Below are 12,399 nucleotides of genomic sequence, written 5' to 3' on the forward strand. Positions count from 1 at the left end.
TGAAAACAATCTGTCCCTCAACATCGACAAAACTAAATAACTGATCATTGACTTCAGAAAGGAGGAGAACACGCCCCTATCGACATCAATAGAACTGAGGTTGAGAGAGTGGAAAGCGTCAATTTCCTTAGAGCAATGAAAACCAACAACTTGCCCTGAACTTCCCACATAGATGCAACAGTCAAGAAGACACAACAATGCTTGTTTTTCCTCTGGCGGCTCAGGAAGTTTGGCATGTCCAAAAGGATCCTCACCAACTTGTACAGGTGCACCATTGAAAGCCTACTGTCAGGCCTGGTAGGGCAACTGCTCTGCCCAGGACTGTAAGAAACTACAGAAAGTGGTGTGCACAGCCAAGACCATCACAGAAGGCAACCTTCCACCCATGGAGTCCAAGCACTTAGTACTGTGCCACGGAAACAAATATCATTAAAGACCCATTTCACCCCGGTAATGATCTCCTACAATCTCTTCTGTCAGGCAGAAGATACGCATGATCAGGTTCTGGAACAGCTTCTTCACAGCCATTATCAGACTGTTGAATGGACTCTGTAGCCTCAAATAATGATGATCTTGCTAATGATGATCTTGCCTAGCTCACACGCTGTACAATGTAACCTGTATGCCTCTGTCTTAATTTTCTTGATCTGTACATCGTTGCTTACTGTGATCTGCCTGTACTGCTTGTAAACAAACTTTTCACTGTACTTCAGTACATGTGACAATAAATTAATCAATCAACCATGTCATATTTGAAGTATTATTTTACCCAGAAATCAAAGCACAGTTGTAGCTAGTTGGCACCAAAAGGTAATAACAATTGGCAGTTATGAGGATTTTACTTAACTGTAATTAAATACATGAGCTCAGAGTTGAAGTTTACAACCAACCATCCAGGGTCAAAGTATCTGATCTGTTCAGAAGTGAAATGCCCTCAATTTCAACAACAGTATTTGTAAGTACCTTACCTCTGCTGAGGAGCAGGCAAACCCAACTTCTTTAGTCACCCAGTACTGTAATGCATGGTCTTCCTAGCATATTTGCAGTCAGGCTGCTGTTGGTCACTGAGACCCCTCTCCATCAGTGTTCTCAGGACACAGGCGGTTTTGCAGGAATAACTGCTGTTCACATTGCTTAGTTTTTTCTTCTGACACATCTGCTCATTGCACCATTTTGGAAGAAATGATACGAAAGCCAAATAAAAAATGGCATGCACAACATCACCCCAACTTCTGTTTAGTGTAAACACCACATGTAGACACAAGCTTTATAATTTTAAGGCAGGATTACAAAAACCAAAACATAAGAGCCAACAACAAAAACATACATGCAAAACATTACATGGCAATTCAGATTTTTATATTGATATTATAAAGAGCATACAATTTAATAAGGAAAGAGGACATTGTGCTAAAATATGCAAGAAGTTTAATTGCCCCGAGAAAAGCAAAGTGTAACACAATGCTTCACAGCAGTCTGTAAAGAAGAGACCAATGTTAAACATATTTCAAACTCTCATCCATGGCACGCAAGCTTGTCAATGAAGTCCAAGAAGTATATGCAATGATACAGCTCACCAACCCAGTCAGGCAGTATATCTGGTCAATGTGATATACCAGATGGATGCTATGAGAAAAGCAAATGCCTGTTTCTCCATTCAAGTGATATGTCCCTAAAAGCAATGAAGAACATGTGCTATGTGCCAAAACTGACATTGATGCAAGTGCAAACATCATCCTTTATATGACCATTATCTAACACAGGATATACTCAGGAAACTGGCACAATGTCGTGCAGCCAGGACTTGAAAAGCTAACTGCGCATAATGGGACTGACATTCTATCTGTGGGACGATCAATCAGGCAGGATGATTTAAACAATGGATGGATTGTAACATTGACAATCTACCAGGCTGACTCTATTATAGAAGGCATTGCCGTCCTTGGAAGAACTAAATATGAGCATGAGAGAAACCTCCAACAGTTTATAACAGCAGTAAGGAAACATGGTCTTGTTTTCAACAGTTTAAAAAAAAGTCAAATCAACCTAGGCCAATCAATTTCTTTGGATCATCATACTTGTCTGTTGTTCTTCTTTAATGTAGACGGCAATTTCCAACTTTGTATTCTTCTTAATGGAGAGAATACTGAGTTGCAAAAACAAAAGGTTGTTTCCATTATATACTTTCTTAGCTATAAAGCCTGAAACTAGCTCCAGTGCCCTCCTAACCATCTTTAAAGACTGTCCTCAAGGTTGAAAATAATCCGAGATGAAAATATTTTCTTCAAAGCGCTGACCTACTTTATACTGATAAAAGGAAGGTGAATAAAATTCTAGCTTGATATCCTTTTAAAACACGTCTCATCTCCATGGGGATCTGCTTGTTTGTGCCTGACTTCCAGCTATACCATTCTATAACATTGTCACCAGGGAGTAGCACTGTATACCCTCAACTGGCTATTCTGAAAAGCAGTATTCTGATCATTATCTGAAATGTGAACCTATTTTATTGTCATTAACTTGTCTTTCTTTCCTGAAGGACTATCGAAGCGGCTGCACAGTTGCCACATTTGCTGCTTAATTCCATAATATTAGCATTCATGTGATTTTCTTGACATTTTGTTTTACTTTTGCCTTTGTGTTTGGTATTGTGCTAAAATAGATTTCTTCATCCCTAGACAAAATATCATTAAGTACACTTTATTGATCTCCTGTGGCATGACCTACAGCTGGCCCAGTCTGTGATTGTGGTACTTATTGTAGTTTTATTCTGAGTTCAAGAATCAAGCTCAGGGGGGCCGAAGAGTGAACCACAGCAACGGAGATTGGAATGTTGAATGGGGCGAGAGAGCACTGGAGAGAATACAGAATTGTAAAATCAAAGCATTGACCTTTAGATGAGTCATGTTTTAATAGGCTCTAGGTGATTTAGGTTAAACAAAAAGGGATTAATAGTTGTACTAATCAAATCTGTTTTTTTGGGGAAACTGATCTCCAAACTAACTGCTTATACTTAAACAAAAAGATATCTGATCAGACAAGCAGAATGTTCTTCCAATAAAACTTTGGGAAGATTAGAGGGATACAATGGTTCCAGGTACACATTCAGTTCCTCAGCTTCCTTTCAACTTCCTCATACTGGGCCAAAATATTTGGAGTCATGAAACTAAATTTAACCCCGAGATGAGCTACTGATTACCTGTCTGTTGTTACAGTCACAGGGATAGTGTGCTAAATATCAAGTGTAAGATTCCTGGAGGTATCACAAATATGATAAATATTTAAACTATTTCACTTCCCAATCTTTCCAAACTGCCTAAACTATGTAGGAGCACACACAGGCTCTTCCACACCATTCAATAGAGTCATGGCCAATCAGATATTCTTCAGCTCCGCGGTTCTGCCTTTTTCCCATAATCCTTGATTCCCATATTGATTAAAAATCTGTGTCTATCTTGAGTATATCTAACAACCCAGTATGAACAACCCATTACATTAAAGGATTTCACATATTCACTGCCTTCTGAGAGAAGAAATTCCTCCTCATTTCTGTCCTAACTGCACAACTTCTGACACTGAGAATATGCTCTCTGCTCCTGCACTTTCCCACATGCGGAAACAACCTCTCCATGTTTATCCAGTCAATCCCCACCTCCTGCAAGAACTCCATTATACAGGCCCAACCTACTGCAACCACTCCTCACAAGAAAATCCCTGCATCACTGGAATCATCCCAATAAACATTCTGTGGACTGCCTTCAATTCTGGCATATTTAGAATTCTATTTAAAAGAATATGCACACTGTTTACAGTAACAAAAAAATGCTAAACCATCTTTTTATCAGCTGGAGAAGAAAGACAAGTTGAACTGCTAATCCAGAACTGTACAACTTAATTTCTATCCTGACTTAAAACTCCCATGCACATACAAGCTTACAGGCAAAAAGATAAGACAGACACAATATTGTAGATGGTAAAGGGAAGAAGAAAGGGCCAGTGAAGGAACATTCTGGCAGCAGCCTTGGTCAATTTTCTTTTAACTCCTTCCAATTCTTTGCTTGTGGCACAACGTTGTTAAAATACCAATACTCAGTGTTTCATTACTTGGTAGAGCATTTGGTGTTTCAGATCCTCTGAAGATGGCTTTTCTCCTTTTTCTTTCAACTTGGCACTTTCAGAGAGAACAATCTACAGAGAAAGGTGAGGGAGAGTAGTTACTTAGGATTTTCTTTTACATTTCTACACAGAAAGGACAGAGAATGAAGGATGCTTTCTTTTGGCAGGCTGAATGCTGTATTGTCCACACCCAAGGCTGTCACCACCTGCCCAGGAACCAAGAAAATGGTTGTCATTATGCCAGCAACTGGACCCAATTGAAAAGCCAATCAAAAGCTTGTCTCTGGGCAAAATTGCTGTCAATGCCTACTCACAGTGCCATTCTCTCTGCAATACTCCCACACTGTTTGAATAAGGCAGCATTGTGGATACAACTCAGTGTATTCTAGTACTTTGTTTTTAAAGTTGCAAACGTCATCTTGAACAATTTCTTTGGGTTAAAGCAATACCTTTTCACATCCCTATTCCACAGTCCAAAAACAAAATTCAGTGTGTTCTTCACAACACATCAATTTGAAGACTGTGTATTTTACCCCATATACCCAGTGAACTTCACCCTGCCACAGATAATCTGCCACAGAGATCTTCACCAATGCCAATTTGTTGTCTCTAATGTAACTATTCCAATGTGTTCCTGGCCATCTTCCCAGATCTTTCCACTTATCCATTTTCTTGCTCAGAACAAGCACCATTCATCCATTAGTTCCTGATTGAGAAATGTCTCACTTTTAAAATTGTCATCCTTGTTTTCAAATCTTTCCATGGCCCTGTCCAATACTATCCTTGATCTTCTTCAGTCATATAACGTCCATGATGTCAGAACTCATCTAATTCTAGCCTGTTGAGCATCTCTGCTTTTAATGGCTCCAGCATTGGTAATCATGTTATCTGGCTGTAGGCTTTTCAGCCCCTCCTTGCCTCTTCATTCTTCTGCATACCTTCCTCTTTGAAGCCTACTGTTTGGAACAGCCTGAATCCATTTTCCCTAATATTACTTTATGCTATTCATGATTCACTTTTGCTTTTTAGTGCTGTGGTGAAATGCCATGAGATGTTTTATGACATCAAAAGCTGTCTATAAATGCAAGTCTGTCTCTCCAAAATTCTGCGTTGTGTTTATAAAGGAGGACATATATCAAGGCTGACAGCTCGTTTGGCCTTTGTAAATCACTTGGTTATAAGCCTTGACTCCCTTATCCAATATAGTCTCCTTTGCAGTTACATTCAAATAGAGTAACACAGATTCTTCACAAGACCGGCAATCCACAACTTGGTTGAGTCACTTCATTTAATGAACACTAAGACATTCAGTACAGGGTTGACGAAACAAATTTAAGATTCTTCGTAAAATGGACAGCTTTTGAAAGGAAATACATGGCGGACATTTACAACATACTTTATGAGGATGCTTTATGAGTAATTATATTTGAATTTTTAATGTATTATTTACTACATTAGTTATCTTATCAAAATATTGACTCTACAGAATGAACTTTGTCAACAAAATCATTTGGAGCACTTACAGCACAGCAATGCATGGACCTTTGTTTGTTTTGAGAAAGTTACTGCATTCTTGCTGAGTGATGGAGTTATGAGGTATGTTGGTTGTTGGATTTTGACCACCTGAGTAATGATTAGTTCACGCTTAGCTGATGAACTATTTCAGCAAACCAGCAGGAGAACATAATACATAGTGGCTATATAAATCAATTGCAGATTTGTAATATATATTGAAGGTTTGTAGCATTTGTCTAAATTTTCCCGAACCTATCTAATATATGGTACCTAATAAATGTAAGCTAAGCACAAACCTTTTAATCATAGAGATAGTTTTTTCTTGTGAATCATAATTCATAAGCATAATTTTATTTAATATACATCTTTTGTGGCTTCTAACTTTTGAAGGTGAAATATAGAACGCAAACTAACCCAGGGAGAAACTTGCATCGAGAAATCTCCAAAATACTTTACCTGATGTTACATGAGTATATAACATTTACTTATACCAGGATGTTATGATGAAACAAAGTAATACCAAAAACAAGACTTTATCTTTGTATGACACCTTTTAATACCCAAAAGATCATTAAGTATTTAACAGAAATATAAAATAAAGTGTGAGCCATCCCAAGGAAATAATAAATTTGTTAAACAAAGATTTGGTCAAAGAAGTGGATTTTAAGGGAAATGGAGAAGAGAAAGTGACTGACACAATGTGATTTCCAGGAGAAACTCCAAAGCGTGGGACTTGGATAGCTGCAAATGCTCTGCCAACAAAGGGGCAAAGGAGTTAGGGAGCCTTAGGAGCAAGGTGTTCAAGGAACCAGTAGAAGGACAAAGTTATGAAGTTTTAAACACAGAAATATGAGAACGCTAAGTTGAAGATGTTGGTGTATTGGGAGCCGGCACTGATCAGTGAGTTCACAGATGATGCAGGAACAAGACTTGGTGTGTGTTAGACAACAGAGCTTTCTTTGAGCAAGTTTAAGAAAATGGTGCCTGAGAAGTTGCAAGAGAAACAGTTGAACAGTTACGTTTAGATCTCAGATAAAATCTGAGATATAATAAATTATTAATTGGTTTGGGGAAATTGTTTCTATTCCTGAAGACAGACTAAGGTTATTGAAATGTTATCATTTAAACTTGACTCTGTGAAGTAAACATAAAATTGAAATTGTTAGTCATTAGCACTGAAAGCTTAAATCAGTGCAATGTTCGTGTCAAAGCCCAGTTGAGACACGAGTGAATTGTGCTTTCAGCATGGGTTTATTACGCAATTTAGGCTGTCATTTCAAAGAAATATGAAGGAAATGTTATATTATTTTGGATCAGATGTTAACTGACAGCATATTGTTTCTCAACTGAGATTTGAACATCCTTTATCACTGATCAAAGAATGCTATAGTGGACAGCTTGTAGTTTGACCATTAAACCTCTCTCAATTAAGCAGTCAATGCAGTCAAATAAGTGTACAATTATCCTCATTTCGTCTTTGCCTGCACTTGTCATCATAACAACAACAATCCTGAAATAACTTCTGTTGAATTGGGGACTATTCAGCAGGATGATTTAATGCTAAATTAGTTCAAGTTGTTTTTCTTTTTTGGCAAAAGTGGATGTGATTTTTCCCATTCCTCATATTATGAATGGGTACAATGTTTTCTGAAAGTTATAAAAAGAAAATTCTATTTAATATTTTCAAAATGGACAACAGTAAACAGGAAAGCAACATTAAAAAAATGTTGGGATGAATTAGCTTCAAGAATAACATTGAAGCTAACAGCCCATATTGTAGTGTAAATTGCACAGGCACTCCCAGTAACTGCACATAACCCAGATAAATCGGGAAGCTGCTGTCCAACTTGTTCTACACTGATACCTAGCCACAACACCTGACATTCAAATTTGTGGAATCACATGGAATTCCTATAATTACAGGATGGCCCTCCTGAACTCACCACATTAGGGCCAGTCCATCCCCATGTAAGCTCATTTCCAATGACATGTTAATTGCAAATCAAGTTCTGTGATGCTGAAAATTATCTTTTACAAATGTGATATCTCATTATTTCAGAATGTTAACTATTGCTGGAGATTTGTTTCAAAAATTAAAATACAAACTCAAATCTTAGCAAAAACAGAAATTGCTGGAAAAGCTCAGCAGGACTGACAGCAACTGTGGAGAGAAATCAGAGCTAATGTTTCATTGGGTGACCCTTTCTCAGGACTCGACTCAAAAAGTTAACTCTGATTTCGCTCCAGAGATGCTGCCAGACCTGTTGAGCTTTTACAGCAATTTATGTTTTTGTTTCTGATTTACAACATCTACAGTTCTTTTTATTTTTAACCAAAAATTTAATGTTGATATGGCAGATGCATTAAAATACAGTGAGGGAAGTGGCAGTAGAAACTATAGGGCAATGGCCATAATATTTCAATCTTCCTTAGATTCAGGCATGATACCAGAAGCCTGGAAAATTATAAATGCTACAATCTTGTTCAAAAACAGGTGTGAAGGTAAATCTAAAAATTACACAGCAGTCAGTTAAACATTGGTCGCGGGGAAACAATAATAATTTGGTCATAAAATGAATAGCAACATGGACAAATCCAAATTATTTAAGGACAAGCAGCATGGATTTCACAGAGTAAAATTGTGTTTCATTAACTTTCTACAGTTTTTTGAATAGGTAACAGAGAGTGTTGTGTTGATGTTGATGCTAATAATGTGATAAGCACGGATTTTCAAAAGGCATTTGATAAAATACCACACAACAGACATATGACAGAAGTTAAATAGACAATAGACAATAGGTGCAGGAGTAGGCCATTCAGCCCTTCGAGCCAGCACCACCATTTATTATGATCATGGCTGATCATCCACAATCAGTATCCTATCCTAAAGTTTATGGAATAAAAGGTAGCTTATGAAGCATGCAGTATTCTGATCTTTGATAGGAACATAGAATATAAACGCAAGATGGTTATGCTAAACTTATAAAATGAACTAACTTGGCCTCACCTGGAGCATTAGGCTGGTTCTGAACATCACACTTTAGGATATGAGGGTCGTGAAGAATGCTTGGAAGATGGAAATGTGGCATATCAAGGCTGTGCCATCTACAGGGAATTCAATAGTGGGAATCCATTAAGTGCAATGGGAATATGGTTAGTCTGCTTATTATTGAAGGGATTTGCAAGAATGGCTCCAGTGTTGAGGAATTTCAATTATGAAGCTAGAGTACAAACACTTGGACTGCTTTCCTTGGGAAAGAAAAGATTAAGAGGAGAATATTTGTGGATGCGGTGCCAATGAAATGTGTTACTTCATCCTAGATAGTGTCAAGCTTCTTGAGTGCTGTTGAAGCTGCACTCATCCAGGAAAGTGTGGAGCATTCATCGATTGACTCCACTTCTACTTTCTGCTGCCTCAGGAAAACAGCCAATGTAATCAGACACCCTTCATGCCCCAGTAATACTCTCTTCCACCCTCTTCCATTGGGCAGAAGATGTAAGAGCTTGAATACATGTACAAATAAATTCAAGAATGACTTCTTCCCTGCTGTTATCAGACTTTTGAATGGATCTCTCAAATGTTAATTCTGATCTCTCTTTCTCTCTTCTCTCTCTCTCTCTCTCTTTGTACACCTTCTCTGCAGCTGTAATACTTTATTCTGAGGAAGGGTCACTGGACCCAAAACGTAAACTCTGTTTTCTTCTTCACAGATGCTGCCAGACCTGCTGAGCTTTTCCAGCATTTTTTTTTGTTCCTGATTTACAGCATCCACAGTTCTGTCAGTTTTTATACCTTATTCTGCACTCTGTTCTGCTACCTTACTGCACTTTGCATGGTACGATTTGCCTGTACATCACACAAAACACTATAATTCAGTACATGTGACCACAATAAATCAATCAATCAACATTCTATCACACTCCTGATATGAGCATTATAGATGGTGGACACACTTTGGGCTGTCAGGGGGTGAGTTACAGCAGGATTCCTAGCCTCTGAGATAGCAAGAACTGCAGATGTTGGAGTCAGAGATAACAAAGTGTGGAGCAGGAGGAACACAACAGGCCAGACAGCAGCTGACCTGCTCTTGTGGCCACTGTATATGTACGGTCATAGAGAGTGCTGGAGAAACTCAGCAGGTCTGGCTGCATCAGTGGAGAGAGAAACAGAGTTAATGTTTCGAGTCCAATATGATTCTTTCACGTCTGCAGTGTGTTTCTTTAATTCATATGGCTAGTCCAATTTAGTTTCTGGTCAGTGCTAACACCTAAGAAGTTGATAAATGGGAGCTGTAGTGATAGTTGATACTTATGTAAACCCTGTTTTCTCCACCACAGATGCTGCCAGACCTGCTGAGCACTTCCAGCAACTTTGTTTTCATTCCTAATGTTAATCCTGTTGAATGTCAAGAGGCAATGGTTGGAGATGATCACTGCCTGGTATTTGTGTGGCACGAATATTAATTCCAATACTACTTAATAATGCTGGAAATTCCTTTATTAACTTTAAAAACAATAGCAAGGTGGCTGATGCAATGATCTTTGTTTGGGTTGAACTTTTTCAGGTTTTTGTAGATAGTGCTGTGTAATTTTCTACATTGTCTAGGCAATGCCATATTGTATTTGTAAACAGGGGTCCAACCATCACTTCTATAGAGTTCTTGAATACTTTAGCTGAGATCTCATCACCGTAGCTTTTCCTGCACATACTGTGTCTTGATGTTATGTGGAATGATGTCTTGATGGTGCAGACCTGAGGAGGTCAAGTAAGGTCTTCCACCCAGCATTTCTGCCCAAACATGGTAATTAAACTATCTGTAAATGGTTAATTATAAATAGGTACATGTCCATTTCATTAACAACACTTGTGAACAGGTTTATTACTGCAATTATATTTCACAGGTGTTAAAATTCCCTGGTCATTTAACTGCAGCATTTAAAATATCCCCTTTCTTTGTTTAATTGAGTTCAACAGCTAGAATGTCACAACTAAATGTATAAAAAAGACTCGATGTGCATAATTGTGCTAAATGATGAAGGAAGAAAATGTGGATTTTGTTTTCAAGATGTTAAAGGTATTTGTTTTGCTTATTGACTTGAAGAAATAACTTGGACATTGTTAAGCAAGATAACAACATATTCACAGGTGGGGCTCTTTTATTGGCAGAATGTTGCCGAAGAAATGGCTCACATTTGCTTCACAGTAAGAATTTTTTTTCTATTTTCCAAGAAGATTTTATGCCTGTTGTAATGTTTTGTTTCTGTTAATAGTCTGCTGTAAGCTACTTGTTCTGTTTTGCAGTTGAGTAAGAGGTCATGTTTAGTGCTGTGTATGTGATAGTGACAAGGCCAAATTCTACTGGCTTTATTTTTTACTGTTAGAAATGCTGCAACACACTGAAGTTAGCTTTTTAGTACCAACCTCCTGCCCTCTTTCTCAAAGCAACTGTGTGCAAACAGCTAGCATTCACTAATAGTGCAGCTATCAGACCTGACTCAGTCCGAAATTAGTGCTTACTATGTGCAAAATAAGATACCATCAAATGCTAGCAGTACTGCTTACAATGTCCTCAAAAGTAGTCTTATCTAATGAACTTTGAAACAGGATAGGTGGCTGGGAAATAAACAGCAGCTTAACAACTAACAGAGCCTATCACCTTCGTGGCGACAGGTAATGCAGTGAAATTACAGATTGTAAGTGTTGATTATCTTGCAGTTTCCCACACAGCTCAGTTGGTTTTCTCTGGTAGGACATAAATCTTAGACACCTACTGAATACAGTCTAGATAATTCGCTATTTCTTGGCACATTGTAGAGGTAGGAGGCTGTCTCCTCGAGAGTTCATATCCTTTGGCAAATAGAAAAAAAATCAATTTTGTTCCTGAGGCAATTTTTCAAAACAAAAATAAAGGCTGAATTTCTTAGAATATTTTAATATTACTTCCACACAAGCAGCTGAGTAGGTGAGCCTCCAAAGATATTAGAAGATAATTTTAGATAAAGTCCTTTCTCCAACTTGATTTCACCTTTGCAGAATACAAACTCTGATGTCTTCCCAATTCAGTGTCTAGTTGTTTCTTGGGGAGTTCTGGCCTTATTCTTTGTAGTTAACAAAGCCAGACATCTGTTGATTAACCTTTCAACAATTTCTTTTATTGTTACTTGGCTTCTGGCCTTAATGTCCTAACTTACCTTTTCTACCCATGAAAGATCTTAATTATTGTACGTCCATGAAAGAGCATTTGAGATCTATTTTTGAAATCAATATCACCTTATCAGTTCATTGCCTGTGGCTCAATTGTTTTTTGTAAGTGCTATCTTCTTCAAGCTCATATGGCCCTCTCGTGAGGTGGTCTAATTAGAAAATTGTTCAATATTGATATCAAATCAGGGACTTTCACAATATTGCACAAAATGAGGCCATTCAGCCAACTGAGTCCATATTCTCTCTCTCTAAAGCAATCTAATCAATTCCATTGGCTTGCTATATCCTGAGGCCCTGTAAATTTGTCTTCCTCTTTTGCCTATCCAATTTTGTTTTAGAATCATTGATTATTTCCATTTCTATTAAACCAATACATTGGGATGTCCAAGTAATATCCTTTGGTACATTGAATTGTTCTCTCTCATATACCCCTAAATCTTCTGCATGAAATCTTAAATCTATGCCCCAATGTTCTTGTATGATAATTTAATAAGACAAGCTTTCGATTGTCAACCTTATCTAATCCCGTTGGCTCTCATACAGTTCTAACAAATTTCCCATCA

At 37.8% G+C, this 12,399-nt stretch overlaps 1 protein-coding gene and 1 long non-coding RNA gene across 8 annotated transcripts in view; one reads left to right on the plus strand and one right to left on the minus strand.

Annotated features, from left to right (window-relative positions):
* LOC125461272 (receptor-type tyrosine-protein phosphatase T) overlaps positions 1-12,399 on the plus strand; it is a 1,279,761-nt gene that overhangs the window by 147,176 nt on the left and 1,120,186 nt on the right. The gene's annotated exons all lie outside the window — the stretch shown is intronic.
* LOC125461273 (uncharacterized) overlaps positions 1,286-12,399 on the minus strand; it is a 45,823-nt gene continuing 34,709 nt past the window's right edge. The window contains exon 4 of the long non-coding RNA XR_009446924.1: positions 1,286-4,188. This is a non-coding gene — a long non-coding RNA (uncharacterized LOC125461273). The remainder of the gene's footprint in view (positions 4,189-12,399) is intronic.

This window comes from Stegostoma tigrinum, chromosome 19 (assembly GCF_030684315.1).
Source record: "Stegostoma tigrinum isolate sSteTig4 chromosome 19, sSteTig4.hap1, whole genome shotgun sequence".
Taxonomy (NCBI): Eukaryota; Metazoa; Chordata; class Chondrichthyes; order Orectolobiformes; family Stegostomatidae; genus Stegostoma; species Stegostoma tigrinum.